This window comes from Halichoeres trimaculatus, unplaced genomic scaffold, assembly GCF_033239565.1.
Source record: "Halichoeres trimaculatus isolate MK-OKI-2021-1 unplaced genomic scaffold, fHalTri1.1 fHalTri1_scaffold_19, whole genome shotgun sequence".
Lineage (NCBI taxonomy): Eukaryota > Metazoa > Chordata > Actinopteri > Labriformes > Labridae > Halichoeres > Halichoeres trimaculatus.
Genome location: NW_027437197.1, coordinates 19,711,176 through 19,734,017, shown reverse-complemented (window position 1 = coordinate 19,734,017; position 22,842 = coordinate 19,711,176). Strand labels below are relative to the sequence as shown.

Sequence of the window (22,842 nt, the reverse complement as noted above, 5' to 3'; positions counted from 1 at the left end):
TTTTTTCTTCTGAGATATAAAACAAATCTGAAATACATTTTCTCTTATTTTAATTCTCTTTTATTTGCTCTGCAATATTTGTGATTTGTCAACATATAAAAATATGTATATTTTCTATCCTGCAAAGAAAAAAAAGTGCTACTTTCCCCCCAAGGCCTCAGCCTTGTGTGAAGAGTGTAACTTTTTGAGCTTTAGAGATGCAGTGAGATTTTATTTACAGATTTACATCAAGCTAATCTTGCTATTTGTCATTTTTGTCATTTTTTAAGGTAGCCATTGCAGATATTTTGATTCATTTTTAAAGAACAAGCAAAAGTAACAGCCTAACTGACTTAGCAGGGTATTCTCCAGCCATTCTTCAATCTCCATGCTTGGCCTTGAGAGAGGGTGTGTGATATCGTCTCCTTTGGGGGGGGTGCTCCATGAGTACTTCAGTTGTTAGACACACGATATGAGAATCAGCACCAAAAAAAAAAAAAGAGAGAAAAGGTCCCATTATGGCCTTTCATATCCATACCCAAGGCCCTGGGAGTGATGCATTGATTCAGCCTTCAGTAGTCCCTTGGCTGCACCATGCTAATTCTAACTGCACGCGCTCTTTGGAGAAATCCTACCCAAAAGGCAGGACACAGAGCGGCCACTGAGCTGCTCTGGACAATGACAGCTTAAGCTCATACTGTCCCTGCTTTAATCTTTTAATTGTTTCCTGACATTTTGGAGTACATCAGTACTCTGAAACATAAGCTGGGTTTGAATTGTGACATTGAAAAGCTCATCAGTTGTCAGATTTTATAAAGAAAGAAACTCTGCTACAGATTGTAAATTTTTAGATTTAGCACTAATGAATGAGAGTCAAAGGAATTTGATCATTTTTACGACGTGTTTCGAGGGCTTGGATGCTGATAACATGACGCTCCACCAAGCTGATTTGAGCAGATGTGAGTGTCCGGCATGCTCCTAAGACCAGCCTGTGAAAATCTCTGTGTGCCGCAGAGGTCACGGTGAAAACAACAGCGGTGCATTTCCAGGTGTGGCCACGTCCATTGTCTCCTTCCTCATATGGGCATGTTCAGTCTGTGCCTTTGTCCTTGTGTCAGCAGGCAGGACATTCTGAATTATTTTGCTCAGCTGCCTCCCTGAACTCTTGCTACAGCACGTCAATACACACATCATGCAGACAACCGCACACACAGCTGCGGGGAGCACAGTTCATGTCCATCACACGTTTCAATCCTCCTTGACACAGATCAGACCTGCAGGTATGGAAAAGTTAGCCGGTTGCTATGATTTGATGAGAGGGAATAAATGTAAAAATTAACATTGTGGTTTTTGGTTGTGTGTTTAAAAAATAAAATATTACACATTTTGAAAACAAACAAAAAATCCTCCTTGGAGGAGCTAATCAGAGTGATTTATGAGCAAAAAGACTATTTTTCGGTTGTATTACACCCAAGATTATCAAAAGAGTAAAATAAAATGAATATAGAACTCTGGCTGATATCTCCCTTCCTGCACACACACACACACACACACGCACTGGAATTGTTCATTTCCCCAGGAATGAGGTTAGGGCTTTACATAGCACGTGACCGGCTGTTTTCTAACCTTCTGCCTACAGACTCTTATGTCATGTGTGATCATTTCAGCAATGCTGCTGTGTGTTTCTGCACAGAAACACTGACTTTGGAGAAACCAGCTTTGTGCCACAGAGGCATGCATCTCGATTTCACAAAGTACTTTGAATATTTCCTCTGATCTGCTGCTTGACATTGATTTGCGGTAATAACAGCATGTTGCATTACTCATTAAAGAAAATAAAAGTACGTTTATTGAGCGCTTCCACGGGCAAAGTGACGCTCCCCTCTTCTTCAGACTGTTTATATTTTCTATCATTACACAACTTAACCAAATGCGATTTTCATGGCGTGATGCTGTAAACATCATTTGCAGAGATACTGCGCCGTGTCTCTGGGCTATCATAGGCACTGATCCTCATCACAAATAGAGATCTGCGAGGAGAAATAATACACACACTGAGGCTGTAATCTTGTAACAGTAATGAAACACTTTTACTACAAAAGAGCTGCAGTCATTATAAAAAGAATGATGAGCACAAAGTAGAAAATTACAGGCTTGATTTGCCACATTATTCCAAGATGTGTATCCCAGTACCACTGCACAGACTGGGGCTGAAATCCTAATAGGGACAAGCTTGAAGTGAATAGAGCCCACAGAGGATAAGCTACTAAATCTCGCAATAAAAGCAATGTGATTTACAGTAAATTCCACAAGACTGACAGAGCCACAGCTGAGGGCATAAACACTCCTTTCAATGCTGCGCCTCAGTTCTGTCTGCTGTGAACTACAATCACACAGGCGTGCCGCTCAGCAGCACTGACTTTGATAAATCACCAGGAAGTCCCTCTGTTGGCTTCAAACTAGAACTTGTTCAGTTGCAATTCTGCATTTGTCCCCCTTTAATGTGTATGGAAGTGGCTTTAGCAGTAATCTGTCAGTGATTGATTAGGTGTGGCCAAATCCCACTCTCTGTTCTCCTCTGCTGGCTCGCTGTGCAGACACAGATGTGTATTTACAGGAAGATGACTGTGTTAGGGAAGTGGCTGCTTTATTTACCTGCAGCAGAAACATGGTGACTTTCACTGGAGCGGCTAAACACACAGGAAGGACACCAAGGAAACAAGAATTGACACGCTCTTGCTGGTTGCATTCGTGCACCACTGGGAAAACAAACAGGCTTACAGACTCACCAAAGGTTTGTTTTGGAAGTCAACCACAAGCGTCATCGGAGATCCATCCACTGCAAAGTTAAGACGACTGTAGAAGACATAAAATTCCTTAAACTCAACCATATTCCTTCACAGAAGTACATGCCACTATTACAACATATTTATTTTGTATGTGACACAAGGTTGCAAAAGCAATTTAGACAGGGTGCCAGATATTGATCACACTTACCAGCAGATCCATTTTAATTAAATATTAAGAGGCACGCTGCATTGATAACAACTGAGCAACAACTGTTTCCTGCTTGTCTTTGCTGTCATTCCCCTAAAAATGAAGACACGTTTTAATAACACTCACAGGTAATTAGACCTGAAGTATTAAAGCAGAGTCGGTGCATTTTGTATTCAAAGAATATTTTCGTTGTTTTAAAAAAAAGAAAAAAAAAAGAAGCTCTGAGTATGGACATCCGTGCATGAATTTTAATGGAGATACTTAAATGGTAATTATTCCACTCAGGCTCAAACGCAGGTAACAAATGGAATTCAATCAGTGTCCGTGCATAATGATGGTCATTAGGAGAAAGAAAATAATAATGACATCCTATCTGCATTAAACCTGCAGACACTTTACACAATGATCCTGCTGCTATTATTGATCTCCATGGAGATAAGCAATTGTCACTTTTCAGCATTGTGGCTGAATGTTTAATACAACGTGTTTTTTTATTTTTCTGCTAACAGTACATTTTCATTTCATTTACTTTACTACTTGAAATCCTCCGTCACACTCTGTTGAGTTGTAATTTGGCTCTTTGTCACACCTTTTTTTTCTTTATAAACCTCTAATTCAGTGTCTCTCAATCTTGCATTAACAGAACAGCAAACCTGGATGTGAGCTTATCTTCCTTGTGCCATATGCAAAAATGCTATATATAAGAAATCAATGCACACCTTTGAAAGCCGCCTCCTTCTTTCTCCTTCTCTTTACAATATGTTTAAAAACAACATCATAAACTAATCCACAGGTGAATATAAAAGTAGAGCCTTCAAATATAGATTTCCTGTATATTCCAAAGTGAGATAAGAAAATATAGGAAGAAGAAGTCTTGTAGTATTACATTTTTTTTAAATAAAAAAGAATATAAGAACTCATACTAACAATGATAGTTAAAAACTCTATTAAAGGTGAACATTGGAGTGGGATAAAATATTGATCCAGCAATATGTAGAAGTGCCAAGATGCACTGATTACATTAGCCTGGCATGTTAGCTTTACAGAGCATCTTTTGTTCTTTAGGCAATCAGATATATTTGTGTATTTTTAAACAGTTGCTATATTTGAAACTTGACATAATAGCTATGCTGTCATTTTGTAGGGATCATGGTCGATATATTTGGAAGCGTATCATATCATAACCTAAGAAATTATATGATATCCTATCTTGTGTTGAGATATTGTGCTGTGTCCTGTCTTACTCAGAAACACCAACGAGAAGGTTGCCAAATAGGGATTGGTACCTTTCACATTTGAAACGATATGGTACCAATGCCTGGTACCTGGTTATAGGTACTGGTACTCAACGGTACCAATTTTCAGTTCTTTTTTGTGTTTATGTGGTAAAAATAATAATAATAATAATAGAGTGTAAAAAAAAAAATAAATTTAACATCTTTATTCTTCAATATAACCTTGCAATGCTGTGTTCATGTCCAGCATGCAAAACTGCCTACTCTTCCACTCCTTCACAGTCACAAGGATGAGTTAAGGTACCTAAACATGGTACCTTTTGATTTTACATGAATTGGTAACCAGTACTTTTGACAGAATTCGGTTAATTCAGTACCCATCCCTATTGCCAAATGCCTTCCTCAATCAAGAGCAATTTCCTGTGACAGATTTAATCTGGTATTGCAAAATTTTAACAAACATAAAGGTTAAATTTGATATAAAACATAGCAAACAGAAGATGTTTTCCATGTTTCTTTGTTGCTGCAAGATTGGCAAGGTGATTATTTCAGAATGACAGTATCCATGGGGGCAGAGTGATCTAGGAAACACATGTGCACACAGGTAGCCTAACTTTCTACCAATCAGCTTGATTGGCCTAGTGTAAATCTTATAACACAGTGAGTCTCAGTTGGGGGTACGTGGGAGTACTGCAAGGGGTACTTGTCAAATGTTAAAAAAAATGTTGAATTACAATAATTAGAAAAAAACTCAATATCAAATAGGGAGCTATTTACAAATCAAGCATGATATTCATCAAAATATATTATTTATAAAGCCACTTGAACCAGACAGCCTCCGTTGACATCAAATGTTCAGCGAGCCAGCATGTACATCTGCATGCTAACAATAGCCAAGAGGATAACAATGGACAGGTGTTTGAAAAGAGACAAGCCAGAAGTGGAAAATGAGGTAGAAGATGAAGAAACCATCAAAAAGAAAACAAAAAAAGTGATTTACAAAAACAATCTTTGGATTTGTTTTACTTTCAAATGTTATTTCCCAAAAAAAATTCTCGGCCATTTTTTCTTGGCTGAAATTGTATTTGAAAGGGAGTACACAAACCAAAAAAGTCTGACAATCTCTGTTAAAACACACCTCATTTTGTCACATTGCACTGTATATTGTTGATTCTCATAGAACTGTTTTTGTTTCTTGCGGTATCAAATAATATAATTTACTATTTGGTATAGCATAGTTATGTTTTAATTGTATAAAACTGAGTTACCCTTTTTATTCCTACTCCTACTTACTTCTTCTACTCATTTATCCATGATTTGGATGAACACATAGATTTCACAACTTATCTCAAAGAAACACATGGTGCCCTAACAAACACAATATCTCAGCTTTTATCTTTTGTGTAACTCATTATTAGTTGAATAGTGTAACAGTTGCTTACACATATTGTACAGTAGGCAGCCTGCATTGAGTCCTCTCCAAGACGGCCACTTGGTTGAATAATTAAATAAAATCTCCAATCAAATGATCCATGATTTGCGAGCCTTCTGTTGCCAGCCAGCTCCATCTGTTTGGTTTTCAGAGCAATGACACAGTGGCTCGTGTGTGTGAAACAGCAATAATGTAATTGTGGATGTGACAGATCCACCAGATGATGCAGGGACTGTTGGAGAGTCTGCTCCAAGGCATACTGTACAGCACGGTGTCATATGGTCTGCAAGAAAGCATGACAGAAACAGTTTCAGATAGGCTCCCTGCTGTCGAACCGCCTCTCTTAGCTGTGTTTAAAGGATCTCGTGCAGGACAAAGTTACTGTATCTTAATTGAATAGCAGGCTTCAGAGCAGGGAGGGTGAAGGACAATACTAGCAGGGCCGGGTTTGGCTCAGTGCCAGTGGACGGTGCAAAGCGGGCCTCAGAGCTCAGCGGCAGGGAGAGCGCACGCTGGAGTCCACATCAGGAGAGACAGATGCCGCTGCTTTGATGGATCTGTCATAGCAGCTAGTGTCTGCCCTCAGCCGGGGTTCAGGTATTCAGCTCCAAGAACATGTTCCTATTACAGCAGATTTTTTCCTCCCTCATGTGTTTGAGGGACACTACCTCAGATCATCTATCTCTAAAAGAGATTTCAACAAATAACAGACTTAAGGCATCCATATTCTTAATGGCTTTAAATTGACTCTTACTCATTTTTATCATTATCTGGACTGACAATAAACAGCATGCAGCAAACAGTCAGGTCTCTGATGTTAAAATAGCCTCAAAGACCCATTTTTCTTCAGTTATGTGCCGTTTATATTGAAGTATGTCTGCCTTTTTAAAAACAGTGATGCCAAGGTCATTCATGTCTCTCTTTTATCAGCTTCAGAAGCTCCACACTGACTGAGTGCCACTTTGTGTATCACACTTAAGAGCACTGGTGGCCAAAACTGAAGCCCACTACAATCACATGGAGAACAGATTTAATTATTTTTAATTAGGTTGATAAAAACAGAGGGAATTTTTCAATATATTCTTTTGTAAGATGGAATTAATTAGAACTTTAGCTGGAGATGAGATGTTGCACTGACATTTTGATAATAAGCTTACTTTAAGTAAACTAACTTACAGTTCTTTTCTGTTTTCAAAATTTAAAAAAGTCGAACTGATGTTTTTAACTACTTATTACTTTTTAAAGCTGTATGATTGCATGCAAGTTTTAATTAAAGGATTATTTTGCTAAGTTTACCCTTATTTGAGTTGCACACAGGGGTGAGTCTAGACTGATGGTGAGGGGTGGCATAAGCCCCCCTTGAAATCTGATTTGCCACCTCAGGTTTCACTCCAAAACCCCAAACCATGATTGGCTCTTTTCTTTGTCACTGACTTGCATCAGAATCAACCATTTAGGCTCTATTGCAACAGACTACAAGGAACCTTCTCTACATGTAAATGTCACACATTTTCTTGACTGTACACTGTCAAATTGTTGCAGATATTTTTTTTCCTCCTGAGAGTGTGCTTTCAATTGTTGACCCACCAGTTGAGCTAACCCATTCAAACAATACCCATCACGCTCTGGTGAGCCTTTTAGACTCTCCAGATCTCTATTTTCTTCTTTTCCTGCAATTTGAATCACAGATTTTCAAAATTGACTACTCATCTCTTTTTTTTTTCTTAAAGATTATTTTTTGCCTTTATTCAAGATAGAAGAGGACAGTGAATAGAGCAGGAAACATGGCGATAGTGGGCAGTGACATGTGGAAAAAGGCAACAGGCTGAATTCAAACTTGGGCCACCAGCACGATAGCAAACCTCATGGAGTCTAGACCAGTGGCTCCCAACCTTTTCTGGCTTGTGTACTCCCCGATCTTTTTTGTCACGCCATGAGTACCCCCTCACTCTTGTGTGTTGTTGATTCTTCAAAAGTAGAATGTAACACAACTGATTATTAAATGAAAATAATTTTGTTTTATCTCCTTAATTTTGAACATTTAATTCTCTGTCATTTTCTTCTTTTTAACTTAAAACATTAAAATGAACAATATGTTGCCTTGAAATTAAAAAAAAAAGGAATTTAAAAAATAAACACCGAATCAAAATAATCAACCCGTCTTTGTTAGATATAATTCTTGTAACATTTACCACAAAAAGTTGATAGGTCTTCTTTGAAAAGACAGTTAAACTTTAAAAATCAAACATTAATTAATGATCAAAGTGGGCGCAACTTTCTCCAGTAACTGTGCGTCTTATGTGCACGCACCGGGGCAGAACTGCCACGCACAACGAAGAGAGCTGAGAATTCTTAACTACAAAGACCTGCTTCGTCTCTTATTGGTTTTGACCACGATATGATCCTACCATGAGTGTGAGTTTTGGTCATGGGCAATTTTGGTTGCAAGAGCCCTGTACAGTATAATTTACATCTGAAACATCTGAAAAAAAAAAGATCACAGGATGGCAACTTGTCATGGCGTGGCAGTGCACCACGATCATCTACATGAAGCGGAAACCCTGCACTTGAGCTTTCTTCTCTTTCATATTAACCTGGCTGCAGTTAAGCATCTGTTTAGATTTTGATAATCAGGTTATTGTCTCTCTGAGGAAACTAGTTGTAGCACACACAAACCATTTTGGCGGGCTCATTCCAGTATTTCCAAGTTGGAAATAAATTATTATTTGTTTCCCTGTACCCCGTTTAATGTGTTTACATGTTCCCCTGGTTGGGAATCACTGGTCTAGACCACTAGGCTAATTCTGTTAACGACAATTAAAATTCAAGCTGGCCAGCTCGTCTGAAGGTAAAAAAAAGTACAAAGTGAGAAAAAAAGATAAAAACAAAAGAAAAAAAATCAATGAAGAAAGAAAATGCACAAAATGTATGGTGCTAATGTTAGCAGAGCTAGCTCAACCAGCCTCCCACTTTGTTACACATTGACCTGGTCAAGTTAGCCTGTGCTAGATATCAGACGCATAGTGATGATTGGTTGTTTCTATTTCTTTTCATTTCACTTTTAAAAAAAAAGAGATCGGTCAGGTTTGTAAATTGAAAGACAGCAATGTTATCTCAGATTTCATTAGTTTGTCAAAAAAGAGATGGCTACACACAAAATACTCAACATTTAGCAGTGACAATGAGTCCATTAGTGTGTGAAATGATTGAAGTGGAATCATGGAAATGATATTTTACTGAGAGCAATCTGTATTTGATTTGAAAAACATACAGAGCTGAGTTGCTATGGTTTAGACTTTGCTTTAACTTTTTGTATTTGTGGGAATTTGCCAAAACAATAACAACATTTTTTCACAAAAAAAATCAACATGAAAAATGTCCAAGGTTGAATCATGTGTGCGCCTAATGTACTCCGATTCAAAGCCATATCCCTGGCTGTTTAATACAACTGGGAAGCAAAATATCCCCAATAACCAACAGGAATTCAAATATGAGCCAGATTTCACAGAGAAAAAGTAAACCACAAAAAAAAAAAAAGCCATTGTCCGCTGTTTCAGGATGGTAACAAAATATTCACATGGCACTAAAAAAAAGCACATTAATACGGATAAAGCCTCATTGTGGGAGACCTCGGTGTACGTGCAGAGCTTTATTCACAGCAGCCTCGTACAGCACAGACAAATGTGAGAGCAGCAGAGGCTTGTGAAACACATCGCCTGCAGTTGGATTCATTTTGCTGGGCGATGCTTTTCCAAACAGCTCCAAGACTTCCTGATCGTCTGTAATCCCCAGCTTTCACACATAAGTCACTGAGAGCGATGGAGTCCCCTCTGTTTACTCACTCCAAACCAAATGATCTTTCACAAGTAGACCACTTCAGATGTGAAATGGAATTTGCCGGGCTGTTCTATCCCGAGTCTATTTCTCTGTACGCTTTACCAATTCCCAAACAGGGTTCAGTCGCTCACAGGTAATGTCTGCCAGGATTGAGCCCGGCTCCTCTGCTGTTTTTAATGGCCCATGGGAAAAGGGATTTGACGGAGGTAAAGAAGTGCTCTTAAGCACATAGACAGTGCTGGATTTCATTTTGTTTTAGTTGCTGTAATGCATTTCTACCTTGGAAAGAAGGCTGTGATGCTCTTTAATGATTTAACATAGTTTCTGCAATAAAATAACCTGATTATTTCACACGGATCCAACACCAAACATCAACCCATCCCAGCTCCCTATTACAAAAGATGATTTCAAATAAAAGATAACATACAATAAACACAAATTATGGATATTTACTTTGTTCTACACTTACAAATTAGAGTTTAAAGAGCGTATCTGATGGCTTTATCTCTCCACTGGCTGACAGTGTTACTGCTTTGGTATGTAGTTATGATAAATGGTTGTTTTAAGAGGGCTGCATTTACTTTGTAGAGTCATTATGAGAATATTATGTATGAGAAAACAGTCATTAATATTCATTATAATTGCAAACCACTGAGCTGAATGCTGATGGAGTGTGTGTGCAGATGCCACCACGGGCATGCTTCCTCTAATGCATTTCTCATTGCATCGAGTAAATGCCGACGTTCAGGAGGCTGTCTGCAACAAAATCTAACTTTTACTCATTTTTCCCCTCAATCAGCGAGGTCGCGACACCCACGTGAGAAGTAGTTATTAACATAGATGAGTCATTGTATTCAGAAACCCTTTTGTATGGTGGCCAGAAACTATTACCTGGGTTTTGTTTTAGCCAGTACAGATTTTGATCCAACTCGATACTGATCTGCTATAATTACCACTCTCTACTCCTTAATACGAGCCTGAGACTGAGTGTTATATTTTAATGTCAGGCTTTTATAGCTTTATAAACCAAAGACAGGAATACAAAAATGAGTCAAATAAAACCTGACGCATAGATCTGCTCTCTGACTCCTCATATGGAGTTTAACTTTTGGAGTCTGTATCAAACTGATACCCAACACCAGAAATGGATCGGTACATTCTCTGATTCTGACATCCACATTTCAGGCTGTATCAAAATTCTGTAGTAATATTTGTTCAAAAATACTTTTAAAAAATCTAAAAATTTAAATGTATAATGTAGCTTTAGATGGCTAACAGAAGGCCAAAACATATACTCTAAATAAACAGTACAAATCAGCAGTCAGATTACACACATTTATACTAAAGGCTGGATTATGGTTTCTGCACAAATGTGAGATGCAAATGAGATCAGCATGAGAGAGCACACAGTTTTTACACTTTCAATAGGGATGCTCAATAATATTGGTACATTATCGGTATTTGCCGATATTGAATTAAAAATTATATATCAGCCAACACGGGGATATCCACAGATGAAATAAACAGACTAGAAAAGCAGTCTGAGAGCGCAGACCTCCACCAAGCATATTGTGATTGTCACGGACACTTAAGTCTTACTTTAATGTTATACTCCCTTTCAGCAGACTGTCTGCTACAATTTGGTGTTAGTTGCAGGTTTGTATGATAATTGATGATGACCCAGTTTCATATTCTGGATCTTAGTATCCAAAATATTGCCAGGATCTGGATCGTACTTTTACATCTGTCAGAAATGATGGTGACCTTGTCTTGTATTGTTTTGTAAAACAATCCAACCATTTATGGTGGAGTTATATACACATATGGTGAAAACAGCTCTATCTCACAATGATAAGGAATCCTTTAAAAAAACCTGGATCTTGACGGTGATCCGGATCACCTCCAAAATTTAATCACTTCCTCCTTATCCCATTTTGAACATTTCCTGAAAATTTCATCAAGATCCGTTGGTTACTTTTTGAGTTATGTTGTTCACAGACAAACAGAGAAACAAACAGACAAACTCTCCCAAGAACATAACCTCCTTGGTGGAGGTAAAAACAGATAAAATAATCTGCCACAGCACACTAAATGCCTGAGCTCTGCGCCATAAACTCAAGTTGCTGCTACAGTGTTTATTGCTCGTAGAGTAGTGCAGTCTAGAAGGAGCCCACCTACATATTCAAGTCCTGATTAGGGACTGAAGCTGCACATAGTTTTTGCACTGTTTGTGATTTTGTTTGCACCGTGCAGATTCACAAAACTGGCTGCAGTGGCATTGGCAGCAGCCTATAAGGTACATGTAGCTGACTCGTTTAAGCACATTTACTGTCAAATAACAAACCATTTTACTTAATTTGGGATTAATTGCTTTACAGTTGCACTTCTCACATATTCCCTGTAAACAGAGGTTATGTTTACTAACTATGTCAATTGTGAAACTTGCCAAATTTGCCCTGGTTGTGGGAATTATAATGATTGTCTTAGAGAGAGGATCATCCACCTTTTTAGCAGGATGTACCTTTTTGTAATTAAAAAAAAACAAAATGTCACAAACAAATATGCAGTTTTAATTATTATGCATATTTTGCACAAGAAATAAATAATACATAACAAATGTGACAAAAGTATGCACCATAATATAGTATGTTACTTCCAATACAGGAGAAAGTTGATGAACTCTGTAATTAGGTACAAGGGGAAAATATTGGTATCGGTAATCAGCTGAATGAATTGTAAAATATCAGCATATCGGATATCGGCATAAAATCCGCACTGCGCATCCCTACTTTTTAACACTCCATGTGTATCAATTAGCGACCATTCCTGCAGGGGGAGGTGTATTAGGAGCTTCTGTTCGTCCATGCATCTCCATCCAGCTGTTAGGAATTTTTGGTGTGTATGGGGGCGAGGCTGTTAAAATGACGTCATCCATCCACTTGGAGCCATGCAGACCTCGTAGACACTTTGAGGTTAAACCAAGCCCAAGTGTGGCATTGCTTGCCTTCATTAGCCACTGTTCATTCTAAGTTATAAACCCAGAGTTTAGAAGAACCCAACACGCTGCATTCACTGACTCACTTTTGTAGCATTCAGCACATAAGCTGCCTTACAGTCTCTAAAGTATACACTGCTCTTATTCCAGTTGATAAGGGCTCCAATTTTTTGTTTGTGTCTGGTAATTGGAGCAATGTTGAAGTGAGGAGCATTGATACATTTCCCAGTCTGTGTGTGTGTGAATGAGGCCGGCTATGGAAGAGAAAAGGTCAGGCCCTGGACTTGCCTCCCTCCCTCAGGGCCCCGGGCAGCGGAAGGGGCCGCACAACACCACAAACAATTAAACATGTTGCTTCTCAGGGTAGAGCGGCCACACTCCTGTTGGTTAGAGAAGCTATTTTTTTTTCTTTCTTACCTCAGTGGCTTGCTGTTGGTCACTCTTCAGAGCAATAATCTGCAGGTCTGAGCAATCAATACAGACACGACAGCTTCAGCCTCCATTAGCACGGACATCTCTGGAGTGCCTGTGCATGAGCAGAGGAGCACAGAGTATAGACATCAACAAAAAGTCACATGGACAAGCACACACGTACACACACTAACAGATATATTAATTCAAGCTCATGCTCAGAATCAACCATTCACTCATGTGCATGCACAAACACAGGCTCTGACGTTCCTCTGTGAGGAGCAAAAACAGGCACAAAAACTGTTTAAGGAAACAGTTTAAAGGGATAGCTCTTTTTTTTCTTTGAAGTGGGGTTGTTTGAGGTACTTGTCAATAGTAAGTGTATTAGCCACAGGGGATCCAGGTCAGTGTGGCCTCTTTGTGGAGAAACTGGTCGGAGAACTGGATCAGAAGTTGGACTTAACTGCTGCAGACAGGTCAGCCATGTGACAACATTTGGATCATTTTAACAACTCCAGTGTACGTAGAACTTTAGGTTTAGACATTCTAGCCTAACAGAAGTAGAATGTGAGGAAATCTGAGAGACAATCATAGGGAGTAGGGATGGGTACTGGATTTGTTACTTTAATAGGTACGACCAAATTCTGTCAAAAGTACCAGGAACCAATTCATGTAAAATCAAAAGGTACCATGTTTAGGTACCTAAATGCATCCTTGTGACTGTGAGGGAGTGGAAGAGAAGCAAATTTTCCATGCTGGACATGAACACAACATTGCAAGGTTATTTATGAAAGAATAAATATGTAAAATTTAAAATATATATTTTATTATTAAACAAATTTATATTTTTTACCACATGGACACAAAAAGTACCAAAAGGTGGTACCGTTGAGTACCGGTACTGATTGCCCGACATTGGACATTGGTACCGTATCGTTTCAAATGTGAAAGGTACCCATCCCTAATAAATTCTTGAATTTCCCTTTGGGATAATGAAGTATTTTTCATTTCATTCATTTCACAAGGAGAGAAAGAAATAGAGCGTATGGCTGAAACTTATCGTATAGAAATGTAGTTTCAAGACACTTGGTTGGATTGGATCCCATGTTTGGATCTGAGGCTGAGGTTGTACGACAAACACAATTTTATACAGTTTAGAAGTGTTTAGAACTAATGTGCACTGTTTATTTTTTTGAGTAAAAAAAAATTTAAACTAATTCCCATCGTCTCTTCTAATCATTGTCCATGAGCAGAACACTCTACCCATGGAGATTTAAAGGGATTCCTTTACAGCTCTACAAAAACAAAAAAAATATTTACATGTAAAAGTCTCCTGAACACTCATTAACAGGCCACACAACCACTCCTTTTTTAGTAATAACTGACCTCCCTTTATCTAAACGAAGTCATCAGCTGAGCCCTAAAACACTTCTACAATTGTAGTTGTAAGCATGCTTTAACCTAACCGAGAGCTTTACAGCAGTCGTCTGTGTTTCCTGAATAGCAGATAATAACAACGTAACCCTCCGGGCCTCTGAGACAGCGCTGTGTGTTCTTGCTCTAGTCCATGTGTGCACTTGCATGTGTTTGACTGTAATAGACTCAACAAGTGAAACACCGCTGGCATGTCTCCAGGAGGATGCAGCCCTGAGGAAAACGAAGGGACTGTAGCTTTACAATTACACAAACTACTCGCTGAATGCTTCCTGCTGGAAAATCATGACATAGGGTGTTTTCTTCCTCTTCAATTACTCCTTCATGTGTAAAAAACTAATTGATTCCCTCGCCTGTTGTTGTCATCACTAACTGTAGGACTGTCTTATTTCTTAAATTTCAAGGACATGGTTGCCAACCCTTAATGGTGCCAGCTTTGGAGTGTTTCCAGCTGAAAAGGCCTGTCTTAATAAGAATCAGCGGTTGATTTTTAGCAATACGTAGTTTTTAAAAAGGATATACAGATAATAAAAATACTCTGCGGAGAAACCTCTTTCTGTAATGCTGAAACTATTTCTCTGCCATTCTTTACTTTTTTCACTCTTTGGCACAGTTTCCTCCAGTGATAGCAGGAGAGAAATCCCTAATATGAAACATATTCAAGGTTGGTTTGAAAGAGCTCTGTTTTCTGTTGCATTCTTATCATGGATTTCTTTATCACAGTACTGACAATCCACTGCTGAACAGCCCTGTGGGAAGGTGATTCACGATGTGGATATACACCTCAAAGGGCTGTGAGTAGTTTAATCTTAACCAGAAACACTTTACACATCTATTGTACAGCAGATGTTTTAGGACATGTATCTTATTAGAGACATGTCGCTGTAGCATATAACCTTAAATAAAATGATGAATTCAGGAGAAATTTTCTAACACATTTTTCCAGTTTGTTAAACAAACCTTACTTTCCATGTTGCTTGAATGTGAACATTTTCCCCATGCAGTCACAGTCCCCTGCAGGTTCAATCTCTCCTAATTGCGCCTTGACCTTTCTATATACCCTTAGCAATTAGCTGATGAGTTTGTCTGTACTCCAGGTCACTATCATTGGGTTGTAATCAACACAAACACAAGGATGCTTTTCAGAAGGAGGTGTTCAAGGACCCTTATACCTCAAAACATTTTATTTATCACAAAGTAATAATCAAACGGTGTTTGATGAGAGGTCAGGCACATAAGAGATGTCAGTGTGGATTCAATATATAAGCTGTATAGCAGTAATATATCAAATCATAGTGGATAAAATCACCCAATCAACGAACAATATTTGATAAAATAAATTAAACGTGGCATAATGTCACTAAAACCTAAGAGAAAAGCTTTTTTTTAATGATTTCCATGTATCGACCATGTGCAGCAATAGCATTGTATGTATTTCTCCTGCCTTTTAAGAATCAATTTTATATTTATGGCACCCTTAATAGAAATCCCACACTGTTTGGATAAGGTTAATATAATTTTTAAATCCCTCTATGGGCAGACCTTGGTGATTGAGGCCCGCCCCTCCAACATGTCATGAATCAGTTAGAAGTATGGGGCAACATCCGGTTAGTAAAAATGAAGCCTATACGGAAGTGCTAAAAACCGCTATTCATTGAGGATCTGCTTGATGCAGAAAGATAGAAAGTCACATACACACCCAACCATAAAAACAGACTTTTGCAGAATTAAAAAACATATTTACAGCCTGGTTCAAAAAATGGCTTGGATCTAAAACGCTGATTTCTAGGGGTGTAACGGTACATGTATCTGTGCCAAACCACTCCATAAGGCCGTTTGGTTCGGTACAGTGCTGTATTTGAAGGAGTACAGTAAGTTTACGTTAGCCGCTGCACATGGCTCTTTAATATTCACGTGAGTACTCGTCTATGATTGGCTGAGCAGGGAAGGCATTTTAATATTCATGAGGAAAGTGGTCTGTGATTTGTGGTCTGCGATCATGTGCATATCATGTGGACGTGACGTCTCACGGTGAGCCAATCAGAAGATGAATATCAAAGAGCTTCCGTAGCCACAGGAGCTTGTGTCTGAATTTTGCATCATGGCTGCTGCTAACAACCAACTGGAGCTTGAAGAGCCTCCCCCCTCGCTGTATGATGGCAAATTTTTGGTTTAATAAACATGCTAAACAAGCAAATGGTTTTGCGTTGTTCCATACTGTACTGAAAATGTACCGAACAGTGACCCTATAACCAAGGTACGTACCGAACTGGGATTTTTGTGTATCGTTACACCCCTACTAATTTCACTATCAGCACACACTCTACAGTGAGTGAATGTTTTTATAACTCTGGGTTTAGAAGTTGTTAATATCGTTTGATTTTCCAATCAGAGGCACAGCTCAGGTCATGTGACCGGCAGGGGCCCTGTAGCTGTTCGAAGAAAAACTCACAGCTAGCGTCAAATGTGGCTGCGTCCATGGATTGGCTTCATTTTACAGTTTCAGGAACAGACGCGTGACGTCGCGGATGCTACGTCCATGTTTTATACTGTCTATGGTTAGAAGGTCTTTGTGAGACAATCTCATTATTTCAACAAGTTTAGTCAAGATTTCATGAAAGTCTCATATTATTTTTGTGGAACTGGCTGTTTGGAGCAGGTCACAGACAGATTTCTACAACATATAAAATTTGCACACATTTATCCATGTATGGATTATTAAAAAGCATAATACCCCCTCTTTAAGTATGACCAATTTCTCCTTTTGCAGAAACATTCATTAAAAGTTTGATTTCAAAGAGACACGTCTCATGTTTTACAGGCAGGAAAAACTGTAAAACAATTGGGTTTTTAAGCTATTTTATGAACTGTTATCTGCATGGGTTTCTGCTGGTATCTGTGTACTTTGTCCGGTGTTTCTGTGCTTTTCACCTCAAGGCCACCGTGCTGGACTCTGGGCAGACACAGAGAGGGAAAAAAGTGAGAGTGTCCAGAGAAACAACAGCCTAACAGACAACAGGCTGCACTCATTATTGTCTAAACCAGCAATTAGGTGTTTGCACAGCGATAGAGTTCACCAGCTTTATCCAAATCAAAGGTTTGGCAGGAGAATGTTAGTGATAATAGATTCCAGATTTCCCCCTTTGTGGTTCTGGACACCGACGCATACTTTAGCCACCAGCTTAGTCCCACTTTGAGGGCGGCAGCACCAAAGAACACTGTTGTGGTCTTGGTCAGGGAGTGAGGCTGTCATTACTGTGTTACCATGGAAAAGATGCGTCACAAACAGTTTTAACGAGGGTGTGCTGCTCAGTAAACTATCAGCAAAGAGACTGACACTGGGTCGGATGGCAGAAATGCTTCATATAACTTGTTCAGTGAATTCCTTGTAAACAAAATATCACTGCCTTCTCACAATGGTGGAGAAAAAAAAACAGAGTGAAAAACGTCTCTATTCATAGATGCTGATGATAATTAGATGCAAAGTGCTTCTTATTAAACATGCTCACTTTCTTTTATCACCCGAGTTGTGATATTCCTGCAATTATTAGGAGATTAACAAGTTCACGCTGCTACGACAGGATGCTGTGAGAATGAATTTTGGTTCCAAGAGCCCTTTGGCTGCGTGCCATCACTGAAGGTGACAGAAAAATCTTGCCGATCTTGCATGACAGTGAAGAGGGGGATGCACGAACAGAGTCGACTGGGTGGGGCCTCTGAATGTGAAAGTCATTGCAGTTTGGGCTTTCACTCCACCCTGCCCTCACTGCCCCAGTCCCCCAGATCAGCTTTACTCAGCAGATTCCTCCCCCGGTGGGAACCAGAGGAGCAGGCGGCTGAAAGAGGCATAACCAAAGCACGTGGCTGTAGCCCCCGCCCTCGCCGTCCGGATGCTAATTATTGATCACATGACTCAGGCAGATGAAGAGATTCTTCTCTAAAGTAAGAACTGTGGTTGTGCATCTTTGACTTGTGTTGAAAGAGAGGTAGATGCCAAAAGATCAATACTTTCAATCACAGCAGAGAGCTCTTCTGTCAGTCACGCTGAGTAAGGTGATTACAATTGAGTCTTAAGACAATGAAGAAGTTCGCAGGGCTTCCTCAAGCTCACTCAGCCTCCTCGCAGGGAGTCTAATGAACTCAGACCTGCTAAATAGGGGGCCTCAAACCACTTCAGCGTGGATACTGAGAGATTTGCTCTGCTGCAGCTCTCACCTGTGAGCACCAGGAGCCAAAAGGGATAAACATTTCACAATGAAAGATTCTGATGCAGCAATGAAAACTTTGCATGCAGGGACGTTAATCAGGGTGGCCTGTGGTGGAATAGGCCCAACCTGATACTTGCTGGCCACCTCAAAAATTTCATTTCTTGCTTTCTGCCTGGTCAGGGGGATTCGTGTTTCTTGATAAACACGTAAGGCTGTGTAAATCTTGCTAAGAGTCACAGTGTAGTGAAATTTTATTTTGTTGTTTTGTTGGTTTAAAGCAGGGGTAGGCGACCTTTTCCATGACTCACCCCACTTTAAAATACACTTGTGCCAAAAGTGCCAATATTTACTTCTCCTTCTTAGAAATGGCATAACTTCCTTCTGTTGCAAGGTTTTTTAATACTACAGAAAGTTTTCAATCTGTTACTCTGTTTAGCAGCATTTTGCTAACGCTCTTTATACTGACTCCAATTTATCTGTCTCATCTCTGAAGTTTTCTCGTGTTTGGTCTCAAAAAGACGCTACACGCCTGATGTCCTACATCACCACACTTTCACAGCAAAGGGTGCATATTGCTCGATCTCCAGCCATCTCTTGCAATAAATGAACTTGGTTTGTTTGCCACGATAACACTACTAAATTATGCAATTGCAAGCTAGCAGACTGACCTCCCAAGAGAATTGTGATGGCGCACTTGCAAGTCACATTATAATGCACTTGTAATTTCATGATTCAAATTTTGTATTTATAGTTATATGTTAGGTTTTTATGTAAGAGCATTTAAAGTGTGCTCAACACACTATATATAAACAATTTTGGCTAGGAGCCTACTGAAGTGTAAAAAAGAATACGATACAATAGTTTTGTTATTATTTCATTTATTTATTTTGTCCTCTGCCTCATTGTAACTATTCTCTGCATGCCGAGATAAATAGCCTCACATGCCAGCTATGGCACCCATGCCCTGGGTTGCCTACCCCTGGTTTAAAGCATATATAACAGAGGAGGATGTGTGTGCATGTATTGCCTCGGCAAAAGTCAGTGTTTGAAATGTGCCGCCCCACTCTGGACACTCCCCTGCTCGCACTGAACTCTGAAGCTGGGAATACACCAGATGTGTCATTTATTTATCACAGCAACAGATCAGATAGGTTTCTATTCAAGTCAGTGTTGCAACTCACACTAGGTCTGGCTGCCTCCCTGCTCCAGCATGTGGGCAACAATCCTATTTTTGACTAATGCCGGAGCTGTGATGCACCAATTCACGGTAGGGCAGAACAAGAGGGACAGGATATCGCGCAAAGATCCGCTGTCTTTCAAACTAGTCAAAACCAGATTGCATTTAGCTTGACTACAACAACAAACCAACATAATACTCGGATAAGCCCAACCAGGAGTTACCAAGTTTGAGGTTTTACAGCCCAAGATAAATGAAGAGAGGAGTAGTTTCTGACAGAAGACTCATCTGGTGTATTTCTGGCGTCATACTTGCAAACTTTTTTTTCAGTTTAAGTCTGAAGCAAGAGATTAAACTGTTAAAGCAGCTGCAAAAATCTGACAAAATAATGCTTTTGCTTTTAGCATATTCATACTAAACCCAGAGCAACTGCTACTTCTTCTTCTCCCTCTTTGGCTAATAAAAAAAAGACAAGGACAGTGTGGTTTTTGTGCACACTGATCCAAACTTTTAGCAACCTTTTTCTAGACTGTATTGCACTTGTTGAACTCCAACATTGGACATATTATTTTGTGTTCTTTTAGTTTATTTTGTGCTTTAGATAGGACAGTGAATAGTTCAGAAAACCAGGTGGAGAGTGTGGATAATGACATGCAGAGATCTGAGGGAGGGTAACAAACAAAGACCACCTGCTTCCACAGTCTAAACCCCGATACACGAGGTGTGTGCTGAGCTAAATTAGGGCCCTTAGCTGTGACATTTTTGTGTCTTTTTTAATAAAAATATATTCAGAAATGCTCACACATCTTCAAAATTGTTAACCATAAATGTGGAATCAAGGAGTAGATGAAGGGATATTTTTAGATTTCTTGCTCACTGAAGAATAGCAAACAGCTCAGAAACATCAGGGTGAGCACCCATGTTTTCCTTTCACCATCATGCTAAGCAACACAGGAACAGACAACACAGATTCAGTATTCTTGTCTTCAGGGATCTCTCTTCTCTTTTGTTTTTACCAGGCAGCATCCGTACCTCAGTGGCAGCCATGACAGCAGCCTTTCAGGGAGCAGGTGACTTGTTAGTACTCTAAGCAACAACGGGAACAGATGTGTCCCTGACAGTGGATGGATGGTCAGGGTCCATCTGGTCAGTGCAGCCCTGGACAGGAATGATGAATACAGCTTCATCAGTGAATAGCTGTCATCAATCGCATGGCGTGGAGATGGCCAGTGACAGGCACACACGCCGGCCTCCGGGGCCCCAGGTGTGGTGAGCGGAGAGAGCGGAGGCTGGCTCCAGAATGCGGGTCAATCAGCCAAGTCCGAGGCGGCGTAACACAGCGCAATGTAAAGTGTATGCATTACAAAGAAGATGAAGTGCATTGCTTAGGAATCTGCTGCTTCTTTGATACTGGGTCAAAGATTTATTTCAATGCGGGGCTGTTGCTGAGCCGCCGTGCTAAGGACGAGCACCAGGCGTCTAGACATGTCACGGCTCTGCATTGTCTTCCTAGGTGGCAGTCCCAAATGAAATGTGCTGCATCCTTGTCTGCCTCAGTGCATAGACATGGAGAGGTACTAAAACACTGACCTTGCCCTGGAACGTTCTGAATATGTTATGGCTGCAGGTTCCCTTGAACTGTCACAACTTTAAATCGACCACTTCTAATGGATTCATACAGGGTGCTGATCATTATGCAGGACACTGCGCCTGCTCTTAGATACAATCATTTCTTACAGGAGCTCATACTGTACTGGCAGCTTTTAATTTATCTGTTAAGACAAAGGAATAATTGCAGCAAAGAATACATTTCCTAATGGGCAGACATGTTATTGTGGGTGTGTTCTGGGACCTTAATGTCAGCGGAGCAGCTCACTCAGCTTGCTCATTTCTAACTCGCGACTGTAGCAAGAATTATATTTTGAAAAGAAAGTAAACACACAAATATGAGCAACTTTGCTTTACGGGAAGTTTAGAAATCCTAAAAAATGTTCAGATGAAACAAATGAGCTCTGTATTGTCTGTTTTATGATGATGCAGCTCATGCACACCCCTCCTTAAACAGGGAATGAGTGAATGCTGTTGATTGTAAATTATTAGTCAACTTAACACAGCTGTCACTAATGGTGTCCAGACCTCTGTGTCGGGATAATAATAGCAAACAACTTATGACCTATTAGGGAGCAGTAAAGTCTTATACATAGTTAATGGTGAAGTTCACAGTGAGTGTTGGTGAGCAGGAGCCTGAGTTGTTGTACAAAGCCTTTTAAGCCTGCAAATCATCTGGCTGCATCAATAACATTTTAACTTTATCATAACTTTATCATAATCCAAAAGGTATCCCAAAACGTTTGAACATGTGATGACTCCAGCCCCTAAAATGTTAAGATTTGTTACTTTTATGGCCGTCGTAAACATACAAGGGACCAGAAAAATATTAAATTGTCAGTTTGAGGGAAAAAAATACATTGAATTTACAGAGACAGTACTACCTTGACTTACGAGAGTCCAAACGTAGTTTTTTTTTAAGCTAAAAGTATCAGTGTTGTGCTTGTATTTGTCCTTGTAGTTATTTAAAAAAATAGACTTTATTGAAGTGAATCACCAGAAAAGTTGTAACTGGGCATGCCATGCCACAGTTAAATCACACATACCTGACTCATTTTAGAAAAACCCTGAAAGAGAGGATGAAACAGACCTTATCAGACCGTTTTTTATTGAAACACTTGTGGATGAAAGTGAGGAAAGCACGGTGAAAAGGGGCAAAACACAGCAAATAAAATTTAGTTATTCAGTTATTCGGGTTTTCTGCATCTGCACCTCCGTCAGCATCTTCATGTTGTTTGAGCTTCAAATAAAGGCTGAACATTACACTTAATAACATCACTTCAGTACAGTATACCCTATTGTATTGTGTTTTTATATAATATTTGTTATTAATAGGTTCATTTGTCTTATTTAAAAACATATAACAAAAAATAATTCAGTGTGTTTTTTGAGGGTCTGGAATGACTTAATGGCTTTTCAATTCATTTCAATAGGGACACTTGATTTGACCTGCAAGTTATTTAAGTTACGAGCTCTGTCATGGAAGGAATTGAACTTGTAAGCGAAGGTCCCGCTGTACGTGTTTAATT

The 22,842-nt window shown here is 39.5% G+C and overlaps 1 protein-coding gene across 1 annotated transcript in view; it reads left to right on the top strand.

The window, feature by feature from the left end:
• Positions 1-22,842, top strand: part of scn1laa (sodium channel, voltage-gated, type I-like, alpha) — a 215,081-nt gene that overhangs the window by 69,970 nt on the left and 122,269 nt on the right. The gene's annotated exons all lie outside the window — the stretch shown is intronic.